At 38.7% G+C, this 18,231-nt stretch overlaps 1 long non-coding RNA gene across 2 annotated transcripts in view; it reads left to right on the plus strand.

Annotated features, from left to right (window-relative positions):
* Positions 1–18,231, plus strand: part of LOC139977240 (uncharacterized) — an 18,453-nt gene continuing 222 nt past the window's right edge. The window contains exons 1-6 of one of the 2 annotated variants that reach the window (XR_011796488.1): positions 1–484; positions 2,006–2,290; positions 2,807–2,962; positions 3,605–3,753; positions 4,334–4,593; positions 15,287–15,505. This is a non-coding gene — a long non-coding RNA (uncharacterized lncRNA). The remainder of the gene's footprint in view (positions 485–2,005; positions 2,291–2,806; positions 2,963–3,604; positions 3,754–4,333; positions 4,594–15,286; positions 15,506–18,231) is intronic. The other variant, XR_011796489.1, reaches the window with a different exon arrangement.

The following is an 18,231-nucleotide window of genomic DNA, read 5'->3' on the forward strand; positions in this document are numbered from 1 at the left end:
TTAGAGTTCTGCTCGACCTCACAAAACGAACATCGATGGGACAAGGAAAGTGAGTCCATTTAGTCAATGGCATCTGTGTATATCACATTGACTATGTATATTAATTTTTGTATTTCATATACGTGTGTTGTATTTTACTTTTTGCGTTCGCAAATTTTCAAAAAGTTAACCACATTCGATATTATATTCCTGTTGTCCAATTGCATCTCAACCACTGGATATGCAGTACAGGTCCACAATGTGTTTGTAAATGATTCTATCACGCTTACATGTGAAGCTCCATCGAATGATAACAAGCAATGGAAATTCGGAGATTCTCTTCTATTTTATAATAAAGCACATATGGATAATCGCAGCGCTGATACAATGAAACTACTCGATGATTACTCGCTCTTAATCGCATCAGTGACTTTTCTGGATAAAGGTTCTTACGAATGCTTGCATGGGTCAACGGTGATAATTGGACACTACATATACATTCAAGGTTTGTGAATATGGTTCTTTTTGTTCGGATAAAGAAAGGGAATAACTGCTCCGCTGTTGGTTTAACTTGTCGTCTTCATATTATTTACCACATGCTCGTTTCAAAAATAAAAGAACTTAAAACATTTAAAAAAGATGCTTAATTCAAGATAAGGCTTGAACGCGTGATCGAAACAGTAGCTAACCAAAGTGTGAGTTACCTCAATTGTTATCAAACGTTAGAATATGTTCCATTACATTAATTTGTATATATATAATGTACTTTTATCAGTCAACGAGTTTGAATTTTGATTTCCCATATCAAATTGCGCAGTTTGCAAAAAAACGGTAACAGACGAAAACAACTAAACAGTCTTCATTTTTTCCTCCGTTTATTTCAAATTTGCATTAATATACAAATAAAGTATCCATTCAAAAATAGCAAAAATTAAATAACAATGAAGTTGAGCATTACCATGCAGTATAATAACGACCAACGTGGTGGATAGAAAAAAAAAGAAATATGATCATAACAATTAGAAGTACTACCACTTATAGAAAAGCTACAAGAATCCCAGACTTAAATTATTACAAAAATATAGTAGCAAAATATAAGAATTGAGGATGCGGAAATTGCGAAATATTAAATATTTGAGATATTTATTAATGTGGAGAAAGCATCCTTAAGTAAATAATATTCATGTTAATTAGAACCAAGGAATTTAGACTATGAAATTAACTAAGTCAAATAAAGAAATTCACGACAATCCGTTACGTGATGTTAGTTAAATTGTTCAACTTTGCTTCAAACCATAGAGAAATTTGTAAATGTGTACCTGTATTGTTCCACTTAAGCTAATTAGTTGACTAAATAATTTATTACATAGTAGGCTTGCCCATTTTTATAATATAGTGATCATTTGAAGGGAAAGGCAGAAACTGCATTCGCGTAATGCATATAATGTACGTAATAGTATTCTTTTACGAACTGAGACACGCGCATCAAATGAATTAGATACTGTGAATATACATACATATATGTATATATATATATATATATATATATATATATATATATATATATGTATATATATATATATATATATATATATACGAACTGAGACACGCGCATCAAATGAATTAGATACTGTGAATATACATACATATATGTATATATATATATATATATATATATATAAAAGTTGAGGTATGGCTTTGCAATGGCGACAGTTACGGATGTGGTTATTTTCATTGTTTTTGAAAAGGTCCTACTTTTTAACGCCTTTTATTTGTTTCAAATACTTTCGGGTATCTAGTGTTGGTCTATTTGATGACTTTCAATCTTAGCATCAATTAAAATGTTCCTCGCATTCTTTGTTAAGGCAAAGAACATGCAATATCAGGACGTGTTGGTAATCAATTTCATTGGGGCCGCAAAGGTTTTACAACTTTGCAAAGTTTGACCAAACTGATCAAAATGGAGTACCGAGAGCGTGAATATTCTTCTTGATCAACAGTATTCAACATTCTTCTTGATTAACAGATAAAAAGGGGTCCCGTTATTGGCGAGTTTGGTTCAACTACATTACAGCAATGTGTACCAATACATAGCTGAAGTTTCTGTTGAATACGTTTCCTGTCAAATTTAAGCTATTGTGATCCAGAGAAATAGACCATGAGTTTTAACGGTTGCAGTCATGCTTCTTGGGAGGCTATTATATGTTCACAACACTTTTCAAAACGGACGCTTGTATAAGTTTGCATTTGTGAACTCGAATTTCCCTCTACAAACTGTTATTTCCAGACTTTGGAGTTCGCAGAGTTCAAAGTAAGTAACAATAGTTTATGGAGAATTAAATACCAGAACGATTGTAGAAAATGTATTAAATGAATAAAATTATATTTTGTCTAAGCTCCTAATAATAAAAACCTTGAGCACTACAAGAAACTTTTGCTTATTATCAATTAGTTAGATATTCATTGCGATAACTATTTCAGCTATCAAGATTCATTTGCCAAGAGTTCGATAAAGGTTGCATACGATATTTCATTCTGGCTTACCCAAACTCTCTCATCAGTTTACATTTTCACATCTGTCAAAATGAACGTATTTTTATTTTAGTTACTTTGAGCAAACGAACAGTGTACTTTGTACAGAAATATGTACTGCCCTACTTTTGTTTTACAGTTCAAGGATTGTTTTATTGGCAGTCTATTGAGTATATGAACAAAAGTCTATAATATTTTCATCGCCACAGTCCTAGTTCGGAGATTTTCCATCATATGATTCAAGAGAAGTGAAATTTTAACATCGTCCTAACTAAATCTACTATATTTTGAACAGTGGAGAACGATGAACGACGGTGACGTCATCGCGTCACTTGGTTTCGGAGACTGCAGAGAATATATCATTAGCAAGCTACACTATATCCAGGAAACCAAAAAGTTCTGAAAGAAAATAGTGATTTTGATGGAAGTTTTCCGGTGAAGTTGCAAGATGGTAATCTTTTTGAGAGTTAAAAGGTTCAAGAATTCCCTAACTAGTTCTTCTTCATTATTAGGTGTTCAGATATTTGCTAATTGAGAAAATTTTGAATCTCCTTTAGCTTTCCAACAGAGAGGCTTTCGTGACGCCATTACGTTGTATTCGCAGCCGTACGTGAAGTATGTATAAACATTAATGTGTAGCATCTTAACACAAAGCTTAGGCTTCGATTCCAGTCCAAGAACGCTTGTACAAATGCACATCAGGTAACGAGACATACTGATACAAGAACACACGAGAGAAGTGCGTCAGCCAAAACGTCTAGTACTTCGAGCATGTATGTGTTTGTGTGGGTGTGTATCTCCGTGTGTCTATATTTATATTGAACATTGATTGGGACAAATCAAGTCTTAATTATTTTCGTTGGTTGTTCTTGATATTTACCTTTAATGTTCTGGTTGATGAATGTGACACTTTTTTAATCTTTGTGTAAGTCCAAAAACAAAAAGCTGTTCCGGCATGTTTAAGTCTTTTTTTAAAAAACAATCAACCTATCTACAACTTCCATTCTGTTTTGATTAGGCACTCCTGTGTATCTACTGACTTATATAAGCAAGTGCAGCATAATGGGATTTTTCTTTCTCAATTCGTTCACAGGTTAAAAGGAAGGTACTGGATCCACACTCTCTTGTTAAACACAGAGTTAGATAATAAACAAGCACTATATTGGAATTTCCCTCACGTGATGGTGTCAACATGAGAGCTATCGAAACTTCCTCACCAAGTTTAAGTTGCGACACATAAAGGTTTGATAAAATTGTAACCTATGCAATCAAGATGACGTTAATGTATGTATATATATATATATATATATATATATATATATATATATATATTAAGCAGGGAAGCTCGGGTCATCAACTCATACTACTTATGCAAAAGTAGCACGCTGTCAATAGGGTTCATGTTGTGAAAAGCTTGTTAACAAGGTATATCAAGACGGTAAGCGTGAGAGATTTCAGTGTACCTACTGAAATACAACAAGAATATTGTATTTGTATTAAGTAACTTAGTGTCGGCTGACTACATCTAAAATATGTTGCATAGGTCAGCAGTGTTCTTTGTCAATGCTTTGTTTGTGCAGTCATGTGTAGCATTTTTTTCAAGACAATTAAGAAGAAGCTTTTTGCGTAAACTAAAAAGAAGGATTCTAAAAGAATGATACTCTGGTTACAAGCAGAATCAAATCACCACTGGTGGTGCTGCTTAAACTGTAAACGTGACCCACAGTTACTAAGGGAAATGTGGACCTCTATCCTTAAACATATTGAGAATTTTCACTCCTGGTTAGATGGTAGTAAGCTTCACAGATGTTGTCATCCGCAGCTGCCAGAAGGAGAAGTGGGACTGAAGAGATTCGAAGAAGGGGCTCCTACTTATCTTGCTCTTCATAACGTTGTCCTGAATAAGACCAACCTAAAGGACTTGGACCACCTGGTGTACTTGTGTCACACGTGAGCTTTTGAGGTTTTCCACGACAGCTAATTGAAGAATTGCCCAAAGAGGATAGAATCCACACATGCAGGCTAAAATTAGTCTCGCCGTCTTGGATCAGATGTTTATTCAGACCTCCTTTAGCATGCAAGGTTCATAAAGTATTGTGCTTACAATATGCGGCTATTACAGTTATCCTTGCGATACGTTAAACGTTATATGTTCACGCAATTCCTCAACGCGGCGTCAAAACGAAGCGTATAACACGGCGCCAAACGCAGCGCCCAACGCAGTGTCCACCGCGATGCTACACGCAGCGTATAACGCAACGTGCAACTTGGCGCCATAATTGATATCAGATTTAAGGAAATAGTGTTAACTTAATTAACGGTGTCTGCACCGCTGTTAACCGATTTTATTCCCATGAGAAACAACCGGTGGACTAAATTACCATATGTTTGGATCATTTAACCTAGCTTCCTTTCTGATACCTGAACAAGGACTAATACACCTTTGTTGCTTATAACGGACTAACTAAATTATATCTATTCACAGCAGAGCACTGATCCTCATGAATATTCATACAGGTTTACGCAGTTTATAGCGCAACAAAATAACATGAATACTAACAATCGGTTAAGAACGTTCATCCAAACTAACTGGGGTTAATCTCCCTTAGTGCAACAATGCATTGTGCTAACAATTCATACGACTTAAAATTGTATTGAATAATATTCTGAGAACTTACAATATCTACGAGCAGTTAGACACATATTAAAAAACAATATTAAAAACAATTTAGTTGATATAAATGATAAGATAACGTACTGAACGTAGACTTATATCTCATTTTGTATGAGACATGTTCAAAGAGAGCTACCCTGCAAGTTACCATCAGCTCCTTTTATACTAGCTTGAACAAACAAGCCTAAGTTTACGCGCGCGAGAAATTCTGGAGACCGGAAAGCTCAACTCTTCCAAGTCAAGTGCATGATTACTTGCGTCATAATAAATAATTTAGTAGGATAACGGGGATTTCTATGCAAAGAATCACAACATTACTCCAAAGCATAAACAGTTAATACGGAAAAACAAATAGTTTTCAATAAATAAAATACTACGCAAGTTCGGCTACACACCTCCAACCTTATTTCTTAAGGCGTCCTTGCATATTCTTACTTGAAACAAACTATTAATTTAAACATATTCTTCTCTAACATAAGACTAACACGGCTACCACTCTCGTTATCTGAAAACAATCGCATAGAACAAGTTAACAAATGCACATACAATAAAAAACATATTTACAAGGTTCTATACACAACCGTTCCAGTTCCAGGCGTTGTTCCTCTGTAATTTTTCAACCACGTCCTTGATCCATCCGACTGGTAAAACGGTTGAAGTCACTCTTTTTTCCAACGTACTATCGTCTCCCAGAGCAACTTTAACCTCTCCTATAACGTACAGGCCCATTCGAGGAGTGTACCGGTTAGACTGTTTGGCCAGTGGGTTGGTAGGAACGTGGGGAGTTTTCTGGCACTTTTTTCCTCCCCGCCGGTGTCATCCGTGACGTAGGCGGAGGGGGCTGGCGATATTTGCCCTCCCTTTTGTCCTTCCCATCATTTGGTCCACTAAGCTTCTCTTGACCTTCGGAGGTGTCTGACCGCCGATACTTTGTCGGTTTTTTAGATCTATGTCCTGGTTCTACTTTTTTCGGTCGTAGCGTGCAAGGGTCTTTCGGTTTGGTATTCTCGTAGCGTCGGCTGGTGTGATGTGTTGTTTCGAATCTCATGTCCGAAGAATATTCACAATACTGGCAAGTGAACTGTTGTCGAGGTTACTCGTGCTTCTCCTTGCATTGGTTTTTTAAATCGCCCCTCTCTAAGATCTTCCTACCGCAGCACAACAGTAATGAAACTCGACAAAAACAACAGTAATGAAACTCGAAATTATCTTCTCTATTCCCTACAAAATAAAACATAACTTTGAAATTGTAGAGACTATCTTTATATCCACCTCATGCTCTCGATTTATATCCATAGGGGGGAGCGGGGTCGTTTTCGGTGTTAGCTTCCAATCTGTCGTGATGCACTGCTTTGGGTCCCATTCATAATGATTTGTTTCCTTGTAGTTTATTGTACTGTCCTCAATCGTCTTCCGAGAGCCTCGACGTATAAATTAAGCGATCTAAGCATCTCATCAGGTTTTTTTTGTGAGGTAAACCTTTCACGGCAGCATAACTTGTCGCTCTAGAAAAAGCTCTGCAGAGGAATACCCTGTATTCACATGACATCATAACAAGGGAATACACGAATCCCAGTCCTTTTGACTGTCACTTACTACCGTAGACAGCATTGCCGCCAGCGTCATATTAAAACTTTCCACCATCTCGTCCAATTGCGGATGAAATGGTGTCGTCCTGGTCTTTTTGACGTTGGAAAACCTGGGACTCAAAATGTCGTTCCGTTTAAAAGCTAATGCCGATCCCATTGTGTCCAGTAGTTTATCAAAGTGGAACTCTTAGAAGAGACATGTTCCCACGTCTCACTTCGAGTTCTGAAACTGCTTCTGAAGAACGATAAGTATAACATCTTTATAACAAACCTGTATGTCCCTCCATTCTTTGTTCGTTCTGTTCCGAATCTACGAATCGTCTTCTTCTCTGGTGAGGTACCTAGTTCAGTTTAGTACCTAATTTTCGCCTCTGAATTTCCGAAATCATTTTCCTCTTACCTTTCCTTTAACGTGTTTAGTCCTGGTGCTGTAATATCAGATATTTGTTCATTAACACCAACTTTTTTACTACATTTAACCCTTATGCAGTTCTTACAGGTCTTTATGATAAGCCATCAGCATTTCCATGTTGTTTTCCGGGTCTACGTTGTATTTCACAGTCATACGTTATAAAAGTCTCCAGTCATCTTGTCACTTGCCCTTCAGGATTTCGGAAGTTTGTCAGCCATCTGAGTGCTATATTGTAAATTCTCAACAAAAATGTTCTCCAAGATGAAAGTGTCATCGTCAACAGGGTGAGCTAACACAGGTGCCGTCGCCAGGACTCGTTTAAGTTTTTGTAAGGCTCCTTCGCAGTTTTCTGTCCACCTGAAATTTACATCTTTCTCAGTCAACTTATGCAAAGGAGAAACGATTGCAGCAAAACCTGGAATAAACCTTCAATAATGAGAGTATGAGCCCTACAAAGCTACGAACCTGTTTTTTAGACGATGAAGTTGGCCACTCTGTTACAGCGTTTTCTCCTTATCTGTTAAAATGCCATCTTGGGAGACGATATGACCCAAGTAGGGTTGCCTGGTTCTGAAGCATGTTACACTTCTGGGGAGAACTTTTAGTCCGGCGTCACGTAGTTTACCCAACGCTTCGGTAAGCCTGAGTACCGTTTTCTCAATATGTCTCCATAGACTATGACGTGCTTCAAGTACAAAAGACACATCTGCCACTATAGCCATTTTTACACCTTCTTCATAAATCTCCCAAACGTGGCGGGAGCGTTATAATACCCAGAAGGTAATACTTTGAATTTATTAAAGCTACTTTAGGTCACGAATGCCGTCTTCGGTCGGTCTCCTTCTTCGATTTCTACCGTTCAGTACGGATTTGGGGATTACAATATTGCTAAGTGACGGCGTTCAGCTTACGGCTATCTACGCAGAATATAGAAGAGCCATCTTTCCTCTTTACCAATACAACCGTAGTAAACCAAGAACTTGATGATGGCTCAATTATGTTTTCACGTAAAAGCCTGTTCATTTCCTTTTTTGATCCCGTTTCTGATAAATTGGGAGTCTTCTAACTGCCTGTCAAATAGGTTCCACGTTACTTATGTCTATTTGGTGCTGCGCCAATTTGGTTCGTCCCAGGTCCTCAGAAGACTTAGCGAACACATTATCATACTCAGTCAGCATCTCCGTTACACGCTCCCGTTGAGCCGTGTTCAGGTTACAGCAACTTCTTTTGGCTAGATCTCCCACATGTTCCGCCAGGTTCATTCGCCTTGTTGCTCAGGACGGCCGCCTCGAACCCGAATTTTCCGAAACAGATCTGCAACCGCTATTGTATCCGTGTTATCAACAACTATAATAACAGCATGACATGAGCCAACCGTCGTAGCTTTGTAGATAGTTACCGGCATCACATTGGGATTCAAAATCTCCAACGGCCCTCTGAAGTGTCCACCAGAATCCTGGTTAATATTATTCCATGACGTTTCAGGAACTCTTCGCTGTACTCCGTTACATACGTTCCTATGTATCGTTCCTCTTCTGTAAGCCTCCCTGTCACCACCCGTTCGCTTTCTGGTGGCATCACTACGGTTTCTCAAATGTAATCCTACAACAGCCTTACCTTGGCGTCTACTTGTCATGTTGCCGCTCACAACCAATGGTTGGCTGCCCCTTCTCAGCGTCTACAGTACAGTTGTATATCAGCAGGAACTAATATCCTAATAAGCCGTCTGTGTTGATATAAGCCACCCACATTTCGTGTTTTATCTTCACATTACTGATTTCTATTTGAAAATAGCCTCTTCCGTAAAAAAGGGGTCTACTATCTGATACGTTCATTTCAAGAGAAGCGTCTGTTAGGGCTGGTCTTCCTTGTTCTGGTCGTTTCCTGTAGACTTCAGGACTTTTCTAAAAGGAAATGCACTTGGACACCTTCAAGCCTTCTCGTCACTGCCCTATTGACAATGCTCTTCTTTCAACGTAATCTTTGTGGACGTGTCATTGCTGCTCGCCAGTCTCTGCCCTTCGAGGCTGACTACTGCTCGTTTCCCTGACGTTTATTCTCTCATGTTGAAGTCTGTTTCTTTTTGCGCTCTGTTCAATATTGACTAAAATGACATGTCCCACCGCATTTCCAGCCCTTTACGTTGTTCATCTACTTCCTGTATCCACCTGGTCCACTATTTCTACATTTTTGCAGTTGTTACAACTGTTGAGTCAATGTCTGAAAACCTCTCCCCAGTTCAGTCATGAAGGTTTCGCAAGTTCTTTTTATCAGCCAGGCCAAAAGCTTTAAGCTCTACTGCTGTAGTCACGACATCTTCTGTGCATCTTGGGCGTGATTGGTATACTTTCCATTTGATGCCACAGTCTCCAGGAGTGTATACAAAGAAATATTTATCCAGTTTCTCCTTAATCTCCAATAATGCATCAGGATAGGCACGGCTAAGCAAACCTTTCAAGTCGTGCGCAAGTCCAGACATGGTTTCTGTGGGATTCCTGGATCTGTTTGGTTATATTGTCTTGCATACTTCTATTTGATTTCTTTCCCAAATCGCTGTTCTACAGCATCAACTAGTAATGGAAATTCCTTCTCCTTACTGGCTCTTGATCGGCCAGAACGATATGCGCCGGATCACGCAGACTTGCAGCTACTGATATCTACAGCGTCCGTCCCATCTATTGAGTTCAGCTATGAGCTCGAAATGTACCAAATAATCCTTTGTTGAACCGTTAAAGGTAGGCGGTTGGGCCCTGAGAGTGGTACCTATCAGCACCTGTGGATATCTTCTGTAAGCACCAGCAAAGCAAATTGGTCTTACCTATGTTAGTTTCACCACCGTCACTGTACACGAGGGGCTCTCTTCCGTGTGTTTCTCATCGGCCGGCCGCATGTTGCCGAGAAACGGGTTTCCATTGTTAGACGCTGGTGGACCACTGTTTGGCGCATCTTTCCTCGTCGAGTCATCGGTACCCTCTGACAAGTCAAGTTACTTTTCCTTAAAAAGGCTTCCATTCTGGTCCACTTTTATTCTTTTTAGTCCAATGTCCATCCTCCTTGTAGCCTTTCGGTTCGATAGGACACCGTCTTGCAGTTTCTCTGTCTCGATACCACTGTGCTGGTTACGAGTACATACCCTCCTCTGAACATCCAGACAGACACACATCCGATTGATCTTCTCCCCGTAAAACCCAGCCAATCATATCGCTACTGAGGCTTTCTTAAAGTGGTTTACCCCAGGCATCTTTTACATGCGTTGGGACGCGCGCCCCCCGGGTAAGGAAAAGAGGAGAGAAACAGAGAGAAGAAAAAAGGAAAAGAGAGGGGGAAAAAGGAGAAAGGATAGAAACCTGAAGGGAAAAGAAAAAGAAGAAAGAGAAAAAGGAGAAAAGGAGGGAACAGAAAAAAACACCAAGACACCGGAAAGAGAAAAAACAACAATAACATAATTACTGCGCTGATCCCTATTATATACTCAGGGTAGCCAGTGACCGATCGAAGATTTCGGAAGGGCGTGCGCCTCAGCCTACCCCTTACACCGACAACTCCATTTTTGACGTTGCCACTTTTCCTCTCTCACTAATGTATATATATATATATATATATATATATATATATATATATATATATACTAAATATAGTATATCATGACGTTATAACAAAGATGCATATAAATGCGCAATATATTCAAGTCGAAAACGCTATTATAAGCAACTGTACAATTCGGTTCGGGTGCATGACGCGTGTGTATGGACGCCTACAAAAACTGTAAAATTGTGCTATGAAACCAACTATGGCTGGTCTTGAACTCGACCGAGTCGTCGTGGAACATGACGCATTTCGGTATTTAACCAGGATATATATGCGAACCGCACTAGACATATGTCCTTCGATGCAACACTGCCATCCAGAGATAAAATCTTATGCAACGCGAACTAAATGCTAATTGTTACCCCACACCTAGTACCGTAATTCATACAATGAATCTAAAAATAAATTCCACATGCGATTTGAGCATATTTCCTGTGAATATCATGTAGTGGATCCAGAGGCGTATCATTGCCGGGGGGCGGACGCACCCATCACTTCACAACTCTACGCCCACCCCTCTCATCGCTTCCCGATGAGTTACGAAACTTAATTAAAGGCCTTCGCCGTAGTACCAAGACCTTGACAAAACCGGCAACACACCACTCCACCGATAACAAGTGGTTGTGTATTAGTGACGTCTAGAGGTTGTGCACTGACCTACATGGAGTGTGACCACTCCCGATTTTGCAAATTCCCCAAGATCATGCCCCGAAAAATCCCAAGAATCCCAAAGACACTGTACTGTAAGATCCAGCAATATCTAGCGATATCTATATGGATGAATATCCCAAGATTTTTCCTAAACTGACGGCAAAAAGACAATCGAAGCCTAATTCAGTGTGCAATGAACTTAAAACTGTGCGTCTTTCGAAATACCATAAATGCGGGGCAATTGCCAGCAAACTTCGAAAAGTTATTTATTCAGTCTAATTTCAATTATTCGAATTTGTAAAGCAAACAGCAGAGATCACATCATATCAGTGAACATGAAAATGGCGATCCAGGATGAACAGCCTTCAAACTGTCTATGTGTGCAGTGTTCGCTTTCGGATATATCTGGTATTTTTCATTTCCTTCAGCGAAGTTTTATAGTAGCCGTTATAAGAGGTTTTAATATTGTACACCAATATATGGGCGCATATCCTGGCGGGCACAGCGGGACGCGTCCCCACCAACGTTTTCAGTGGTGGGGGCATGATATACCGTGTCCCCACCAATTTGTCTTGACCAAACTTTGCCTTTTTAAATTCCCCGGTTGAAATTTCCTGTATTGAACTTTGGCACAGTTTGATCCAGCATTGTGCAAATGACATGCTATAAAAGACGAAAACTACTACTATTGACACTGTTATGTGTTCATGGCTTCTCCGCTGAAGTATTACCACATTCAATCATGTGAAACATAATCTATAAAAGAGGCTGATAAATTTCGGTCAGCAAAACGGACTGAGTGTGAACTAAATAATCGTTAACAACTCACACTGTGTGTTGCCAATTTGAGCTAGCTTCACGTCCAGTTCTCATTTTATTATATTTATCAACAGTTGTTAAATATAGGACGGATATCGCATTTGCGGCAGTCTATAATTGTTTTCTTGGATAGGACCCCAGACACATCATAAACAAAAGTTTACTTGGATAATTTCCCCATACTAAATTTCTAAGCCATGTGATCTAAAACTTAACGAGGTTTGGGAGAATCATTGGGTCTGGGAAGTGTTATTTCCGGCGATCCGGGAGTTATATTTGCCAAAAATTTCTTGTAAGCTACGCGCGAACCAATGGTCACTCTCCGCTTAGATAGTATCAGAGAACAGACATGCGTCACCACCATTGTCCAAGACTGATCTGCGCCCATGCAACAATAAATAAACTTTGTCTGAATTTTCGAAATTTCCATGACCAACCATCCTAAACATACTTCCCTCTACTCGTGCAATTTTGACCGGTCCGTTAGGGGTCGAAGGAAATTTTCTTGTACGCTGCGCGCCAGCCGATGGTGGCGCTCCGCTTAGATAATAGTTCGCGCCCCCGGGTTAGAAAATCTTGGATAAGCCCCTGTTGTACTGTTTGCCTTCCGCCCAGTTCAAAACAATCAGCACGTGATGCAAATCACGCTGCCACCAATATAACGTCACTTCCCTGTATGGTGGGGCTACCTTTAAAGCTGGGGTCGGCGGAAGAGAGTGTCGACAAAAAGATTTACAATGGAGATGATATTCAAGTGCCCGTTGCATAGTGGTACCGTTTATTCAGACCTCCCTTAGCATACAAAGTCATATTTTGATTAAAATGTACGGCTCTTACAGTTATCGTTGCATTGCGCAAAACGTTAAATGTTAACACAATCACACAATACCCACAATGCGGCCTCGAAACGCAGCGTACATCGCTGCGCTTAATGACCGTAATGTGGATCATTTAACCTTGTTATCTTTCTGATGGTTAAACTAGGACTAATGCACTTTAAAAATTACCGACTGATTGTATCATATCTATGAGAGCAGAGCACTGATCCTTATAAACGTGCATACAGATAACGCAATTCAGAGAGCAACTAAGTAACGCTTATAACAGTTCAATAATGTTAACAATCGGTTAATAACGTTAATCCTAGATAACCGCGCATAATCTCCCTCAGTGCAATAGCTCAGGTCGTGACAATACATACATATCAAATATGTATTAAAAAACCATCCTACACGTTACTAGCAGTTCCGTTTATACTAGCTTGAATATTGGCCGTAGTTTACGCACGCCAAAATTTACTACTTCAAATACCACCGCCTCTTAGTTGCGGTCACCAGTCTTCCGGAGACCGGAAAGCTCAACTCTTCGAAGAAAGGCCAGGGACACGATTTTTTACGCTATTAGTTAACGATTTAGGAGGATATTGAGGATTTCGCTGCAAAGATAACCAACACCGCTTCAAGCTGAAATAGTTATTAGCGTATGAATAGCATTCAAATGTTAAAATTCTACCAAGTTCAGTTACAATATCATGCATGACTGTATGTCAGGCGGGAACCTATACTCCGTTTTACATAATCTAATTTGGGTATGAAGTCGCACTTAAAATAAATCGGAGGGAATAAAAGCAACACGGAATTAGAACAGGGTGTAGGTAGCAGTAGACTAAAGGGCTTGATTCACTGCTTCACTGTCGTAAAATAAATTCGGTATAAGTTTTATAATTCTGCGGGAAGATGTAGTCCGAAAGGACTTACGGTTTAAAGTGAGTCCGGGTGTTATTTAATCATATCTTCGGAAATGCATCCCTTATAAGAATATAAGGGATGCATTTCCAATATAGTAACCAAATGCATTTCCAATATAGTAACCAAAAGTTTACATACAATCTTAATGGTGTGGAGTTACAGGAGGTCTCTGTTGAAAGAGACCTAGGTATCTACATTGACTTATCTCTGCAACCCTCTAAACATTGTCTTGAAGCTGCTAAAAGAGGTAATAGGGTTTTAGGTATGATCAAGAGGAACTTCAGTTTTCTGACATCGTAGTTAGGCTTTATAAGCAGTTGGTTAGGCCTCATCTGGAGTATGCTGTGCAGGCTTGGAACCCTTATTTTGCTAAGGATAAGGAAGTACTTGAAAAGGTCCAGAGGAGGGCTACTAGGATGATTAGTTCCTTAAAGAGGGTTCCTTATTATAGGCGGTTACAACTGTTGAATCTCACCACACTGGAGCTTAGAATGTTACGTGGGGACTTGATCCAGGTTTTTAAGATTGTGTATGGTTTCGACAATTTATCCTTTACCGACTTTTTCATGTTTACTAACAGTAGTTGTACTAGAGGTCATTGTCTTAAACTCCAAAAGTCGCATACTAGGATTAATATTCGGCATAACCCTTTTTCTAATAGGGTTGTGAATGAGTGGAATGGTTTGCCTGAGAAAGTTGTACTCGCAAGTAGTGTCAATGGGCTTAAGAATGCTTTGGACAAGCACTTTAAGCATTGTAATCGGGTCTGAGTGTTTGTGTCTTCAGTTTTTTTTTCTTCTCTCTATAGGGTCCTTGATAGGGACTTAAGTGTCCCTCCTGATCCTTTTTTCTACTAAACTAAACTAATATTCAAAACATATACGAGTTCGCGGGAGGAGCCGTCGTTGAAAGACAGTCCCCTGGTTGCTGACTATAGGAGACTGGCTAGTCAGGCGTCGCAAGCGACTGGGGAGTCAGTCAAGCAATCCTGCCAAAACCAAGTCTTTAATTTTTCTTGAAAGGGATCAATTTTAGGAAACGCATGCAGTAAGTTCATAACATGTGGAGAAACGTGATGTTAAATGGGCTTCCATGTTAACAGAGTTTAGTCTGCTATGTATTAGAAACAAAGAGAGCTTACAAATTTAAGGATATAATTCAGTTGTCAAAATTTAAGAAAATGTTTATATGCTTAAATGTCTACAGGGTGTGGTTAAGGAGCTTATTGCTATTACGATTACTATCATCGTGCCTCGCACAGCGGAATGTAGCGTTTATCATTTTATATTCCCAGGAGAGATTATCGACTCGCCGTGGTCTCACCCGAAAGGACCTAACCCGGGATATTCAATCCCGACCACCACATACCGGAGCCAGATGCTCAATTCTGATGGGCTAGGTTTTCAGATTAACGGTTCACTGCAGGGGCGTGGAATTAGATGGTTAGGTGGAGTCAGTGGTCGTACATTGGCAGGCAGGGGAGACGGCCTACCCACGTGTTAACACTCCAGGGGTTAGTAGAATCAGTGATATTTTATTATCAGACCATAGCCGGGTAAACCGAAGGTAATGGTAAAATAAAGAGGGAGAGCATGTAAATTTGTGAGAACATTAACGAGGTCAAAGACAGTACATTGAATCAATCACCAAGTAGGTTTTACATATATTGCGTTAAACAAGAAAGGAAAATGTTATTGTCATTTTCAAGAAATCTCTACTGTTTTTTGTCGGTATGAAAAGCAATCAGATAAGATCTTTACGTTTGAAATTCGAAAACGTGTAAACTCTTGTTATTTTGCGATGGTATGCCCTGAGCAAAAAAAGGTTGTATGAAAATCACAAACACTTTACTGGTAGAGTTGAATCTCCAATGCAACACTATATTTAAGTTAGAATATAATAATAGAAATATGCAATTTGGTTTTCTTGAAGATGATATATCAAATTATTAATGTCATGTAATATGTCCTACTTGTCTAAGTATAATTCATCGTTAATATATTCACTTCTTGTGGTTAACGCTAACAACCTGCACATCCAAGCATTTGACAAAACAAAAAGAAGAAAAAAAAACTTACCTTTGGCAACTGAAACAAGAATGGGTTTCTTTTGACCAGGGTTTCATTCTTCCACACGATCACTACAGCTGTAAACCGCAGTTTTTTCATACTAAAGTACCAGATTCAGTTGTATATTTTAAAGCCAACCAAATAAATATTCCTCGCTACAACAAACGTAAACCTTAATTACTGGCAATGATAACATAGCCAGTTACTAGGCGCCGAACTCTGGTCACGTAATGTCAATTTTTTGGTTAAGTTTATTAAATGTCACATGGCTCTTTTTTTTTGGCATTTTCGTTGTGCTCAATTATTTATGTATCATTGGAATATAAAACGATAGATTGTCGGTATACCTCATGAATTTTTAATAAAGATATTGTAATTTATGTTGGGTTTGTCAGTTTCACAACATTTACATGACAAAAATAGAACTAATTATCAGTTTTGAAGATTTGTATACATCCCTGTTGTAACATGATTGTTTATGATTGAATGTGATACTTGCGCTACATTTCCATTAGTTTCTACAACAAACATTTTGTTATAGAACATTAAAATATACTATACAAAATTGTCCATGACGGTGGTCAGGTGTGTCGCGTTCTAACTGTAGCTCTGTTTTAGGACAATACGTCCCCACGTTATTCTAACAAGAATATATCAAGTAGTATCCACTATGACCAAACTTTATTTAATATTACAGGTAGAAGGTACAAATAACTGACAAGTACGGGATTCATGATCATAATACAATTTATACATTAAATATTATAATACACTTATATTTTCTTATCTTACATTCAATTGGCAATTGAAATCCGATGTCCATAAAAACAAAATCATCTGGTTTTCACAAAAGTCTACGGCAAGAGAAAAACTGTCAGTGTATTTATTTCTCCCGAAGTGTCCTTTTGTATTATTCAAACTCAATAAATTTATTTATATTAATATAAGCAAACATAGTTTACACTAACAGTAAAACTTGATATATCACGTTGGTAACCCATGTAGTTGCAGATCTCATCTAAAACTAGATGCATGGTCATTATGACGTCATCACTCTCGAAACATAAATGACCAAACTTGAAGTACATGATACATGAATCCATTGATCTCACTACCTTTGCGATTAATTAAAAACCTATGACGCTCTTAAAGATTAATTTAATCAACATTAATTCAAACAGTCATAACTTCATTGATTGGTAAGACATGTTCAGCCGTTTTGACAGTTTTGTATTTCATAATAGCCGAAGACCATTTTCTCATGAACGTTAATTTTTCAGCAATTTCGTTGAGCAATATAATATTCATCCATGCTTGGTCCCTTTTACTATGTAAGAGAACCTTGCGACAATTGTTTGGCCTTTTTGTGGGGACACAAACTTAGCCAAATTTGATGCTTCGACCTCCATAGACCTCTCAAATTGTGTATAAATGGATTCAATGTTGATTTGAGTGTAATATCGTAATGGTTTTGATGGTTTGAGATAGCTTGGTATGCGGGCCAATGACCAAACTTGATTGTTGGGTTAGTTGACCTTTAAACTCTGACGTTCATCATATACGTCATTGATCACAGTGTGACAAAGTCATATTGTCCAGACTCACACCACTGTATCCATCGGCCTTGCGGTTTAGGGCGAGTATGGTACACTATTTTAATAACTCGCGTACATGCACAGTATCACAAGCGGACATATGTCGTCTTCTGACCTCAAAATAGAACCACGACTTTATCACCAAACTGAATCCCCTAGATCACGTGAGTTTCTACACCATGCATCCCCATGGTAGCTGAGAAGGTCGTAAGGCGTTTATCTTGGCATTGCTTCCAAAATAATTCGGTGTTTTCTTAGTATTTGTTTGAGCAAAATAGCTAATACTCGTTATTTGCATGTTTTGTGTGAAGAATTCTAGAATATTGATTACGTATATGCGTTATATTCCGAAAGCTGTCCCCTCCACCCGTCCACCGTTTTCCAAAAAGGCAACCTACCAGATGTCCATGTTTAAGCAAGCAAAATATGACTCAGATCCCTTTGATGTCACAAATGATGACGAATTTGAAAAACAAAGTAGTCGATTTTAACAAGGAAAGGACCATTGTGGAAGAAATAGTAAAATTAAATTTACGTATATGAATTTGTAAACTGATAATATATTCCAAAATATG

This window comes from Apostichopus japonicus, chromosome 12 (genome assembly GCF_037975245.1).
Source record: "Apostichopus japonicus isolate 1M-3 chromosome 12, ASM3797524v1, whole genome shotgun sequence".
NCBI classification, from domain to species: domain Eukaryota; kingdom Metazoa; phylum Echinodermata; class Holothuroidea; order Aspidochirotida; family Stichopodidae; genus Apostichopus; species Apostichopus japonicus.